Below are 4,066 nucleotides of genomic sequence, written 5' to 3'. Positions count from 1 at the left end.
CTTTTTACAAGAAGTGTTATGTGATTCAAAAGGAGGGTGCAATATTATTTTGCTTTGGTGGCCAGATCACATAAATTATTCCTCATTTTTCACAGTGCCATAACATCTGCCATACATCTTTTAGTGCAGAAATATATCAGTCTGGTTGATGAAATCTAATAAACATGCAAGAAAACCATTTCAGACGACTGAGATAAACTGTAGGAAGGTGACCTGACAGTTTAATTAACTGATAAAGCATTCAAGAGAAACATAAGCAGAAGATGACAAAACAAAATCATAGAACCTCACACTAAGGGAGAGGCTGTTCTGCCCTTACTGCCTGTGTCAGGTCTTTGAAAGATTTATCCAATTAGTTCTTTCTCAATGCCCATAAGTCTTAAACATTTCCTTTTCCTGTTATATACATAAACTTTTGAAAATTATGTATTTTATTTTGTTACTGAAATAAACAAGAAAATAGATGAGAACACCAAATTATTTATGTCAATTTTTTTTTACAAAATATTGAGTAAAATCAAAGGATTCCTTCTATTTCTCTAAGGGAAAAGAAAAATCTGGAATAAACGTTCTGAAATGGAGAGCATTAGGTTTCCATGGGAACAGTGACTTAGCTTTGGATTTTAAACGTTAAGTCCCACTGCTCATTTCCTGCAGGATAATTGAGTTTAATGACTGCATTTCAATCATTCTGTCAGTGAAAATTTATTCCACTAAATGTACTTATCTACCAAAGCTCTCTTTCTGATATGTATAAAACTGCTTCAATCATTCTTTGTACTTTTAAAACACAATAATAAATAGCAATAGTTTGCAGTCTCAAAACTGACATAAAATGTTATGAAACATAAGGGGAAACATGCTGTAGTAATAGAAAGCAAAGGCAAACATTTTAATTAGCTGCATCACTCACTTCTAATTTTCCTATTTTTTCCCCACACAATATTCTTCTAAGCAGAGAGTAATCTTTTGTTTTTGAACATGGCTCAGTATGAGCAAGCAACCCCCTTGGTACCTCCACTTCCTTGAAACAGCATGACAATGGGCTTTTACATCTGTGCTTCACACATCTTCCAGTAGGAGCCACTAAATTGTAATTGGAGATAAATACTAGCCTAACCCACCCAATGAAAAGCTGAAGAGATGTTGTCCTACTGGTTTCTTACAACAACCAATCTTATTCTTCATTAAAGGGAGGAAAACGAAGTCCTGTCTGGGCTCGTGGACTATAGTCATCTATACAATGGGAGGTTTTGTATTCTTCCTGCAAAGCTATCATTAGCAGCCATTTCCTATCACTAAATGAATTAGTAACATCTATGGAAAAGAGGAAGCGGCCAATGTTTCAGGCTGAAACTCTTCATCAGGAATGATGAAGGATCTTGACTTGTTCGCTCTTTTACATTGATGCTGCCTGACCTGCTGAGTTCCTCCAACATTTTCTGTCTGTAGCTCTGGATTTCCAGCTTCTGCAGACTTTCTCGTGTTTATGAATGAGTATAAGCTTGTTTAATATAGACCTGAAATCACGTCTGATCCCAGTCTCTCTAGCTTATATTGCAACATAGAAAGTAGTTAAAGGAAATGTACAGCCAGAAGTTTTCTTTTGTTGACAGAGGGATTATCAGCAAGGCCAGCATTTATTAACAGTCCCCAGTTCATAAATTCTGTACACATACTGAGAGCTTCCACCTATCAGAGACAGTACTCCGACAAAGTGCCTGTATCTGGCCTGCTCTGGCTGTGCCAGTGAGCCACAGACCTATTGGTATCTGAATCATTTCAAACAACAGCAGCAGATATAATCTCCTGTACCTAATAAAGTGGCCACTGAGAGGATGTTCATGGTCTCCTGTCTCTGTAAGCCCATCCACTTTAACGTTCAATATGTTGTGCAGTCAGAGATGCTCTTCAGCACGACTGTTGTAATGCATAGCTGTTTGAGTTACTGCCGCCCTTCCAATGAGAATGTGAAGAGGGTAAGGGGTACGTGTAGAAGGGGTGGGCGAGGGGTAAGTGTAGGTCATTGGGGAAGTGTAGTAGGACAGGGAAGAGGTAGCTAAAATAAGATTCCAGACAGCATGTGGCAACCTTTCTTCGACAAGCAATGTGACACCTCAGGGACCCTGCACCACCATCAGCCTCCAACTGACCCCTGCTGCGAACCCCCCACTGAGATTTGGGCAACCTCCAAGACCAATGTAGGCCTTACCCCGGTAGCTCCCGTCCAGATACAGGTAAAGCCCGACTCATGATTGCCCCGGATCCCGCAGTACCCTCTCAAAGCGGAGGCCATTCAGGGTGTCCACCCGCTTATTAACTCCTTCTTGGAACAGGGCGTCCTGGTCCCCTGCCTTTCGCCCTGTAATACCCCGATCTTAGCAGTGCCAAAGCCCGGAGTGGCGCCTGGTGCAGGATTTAAGGGTAATTAATGACATAATCCCTCCCCTGCGTGCCGCCGTCCCCAACCCCGCAACCATTCTGGGCCAGATACCCGCTGCTGCACGATGGTTCACCATTATAGATTTACAACACGCCTTCTTCTCCATACCCCTACATGAGGATTCACGCTACTTATTCGCCTTCACCTTTCTGGATCACCAATACACCTGGACCCGACTTCCCCAGGGCTTTAGGGACTCCCCCACTATTTTCTCACAGACCCTTTGTGGCTAACTGAAGGACCTCACCTTCCCCAAAAACTCAGCGCTCGTCCAGTACGTTGATGACCTGCTTTTGGCTAGCAACACTCAGCACGCCCAAACTATCTCCTCCATGCCCTACATTCCCTGGGATATGTGATTCCTCTGACAAAGGTGAAACGAACTCAGACACAGGTGAAGTTTTTAGGTGTCCTGCTTAGTGCCACAGATCGTGCACTTACGGTTGACAGAACTCGACCCAGAGCAAACCCTGACACCCCCTCCACAGACTCCAAAGCAAATGTGTAAGTTCCTTGGGCTAGTGAACTTTTGCAGGCAGTGGATCCCTAACGCTGCATGTCTGACTGAGCTGCTCACCCCTTTAGCCTCTCCAAAGGCCCCCATCCCTTGATAATGGACAAACACCAATCGGCTGCTTTTAACTCTCTTAAGGCCTCCCTTTCTGCCCCACCTGCACTGGGTCAGCCACTGTATCACAGGCCTTTTCAGCTCTACGTTTCCATTGTCGATTTATGTGCAACAGCTATTCTCACCCAGGCACATGGGGACCGGCGGAGTCCGGTTGCCTATTATTCTGCGCCGCTGGACCCGGTAGCCCAGGGATACTCCCCGTGCACTCAAATTCTTCCTGCAGTTTATCTTATGGTCACCGCAGCATCCAACTTAACCCTACATCAACCAGTGACGATCTACTCTTCCCATGCGGTAACTGCCCTTCTAACCACGCACCAAACTCAACATCTCACTCAGGCGAGACTCAGCCGCTACGAGATTGTTTTTATCCATAATCCGTCGCTGATGTTCGCCTATTGTACCACACTAAACCCTGCTTCCTTTGTGGATCACCCGCCTGACCTTCTATCCAAGCCTCCCCATTCCTGTGTAGAGCGAAACCACTCCCTCACTTCCCCGCGGCCAGACCTCCAGGACATTGGGTTAGACAATCCGGGCCTGATACTTCTGGTGGACGGCTCGTCCTCTATCTCCCCGGACGGTGTCCGGCAATCAGGCAATCATTGTGACCCCACACACCACCGTGGAGGCGGCAGCCTTTGACCCAAAAGGCTGAGCTTTTCGCCCTCACTTGTGCATGCATCCTCACCTCGGGTCAGACAGCCAATATTTACACGGATTCACGCTATGCATTCGGGGTCACTCACGATTTTGGCATGATGGGCGCAGCGGGGCTTCCAAACGTCGGCTGGCAAAAGCATTGCCAACGGCCGCTACATTGACAATTTGCTCAAAGCCATTCAGCTCCCCGGTAAGCCTGCTATTATAAAATGTGCCACCCACTTATCCGATGACTCTCCCATAAGTGAAGGCAATGCCAGGGCAGACCTGGCAGCCAAGCGAGCTTCCTCCTCTAAAACAATAACTGTGGATTCGGCCCCACGCCTTCT

Source organism: Hypanus sabinus, chromosome 9, assembly GCF_030144855.1.
Source record: "Hypanus sabinus isolate sHypSab1 chromosome 9, sHypSab1.hap1, whole genome shotgun sequence".
In the NCBI taxonomy this organism is placed as follows: domain Eukaryota; kingdom Metazoa; phylum Chordata; class Chondrichthyes; order Myliobatiformes; family Dasyatidae; genus Hypanus; species Hypanus sabinus.
Note: the sequence above shows the minus strand (reverse complement) of the source record.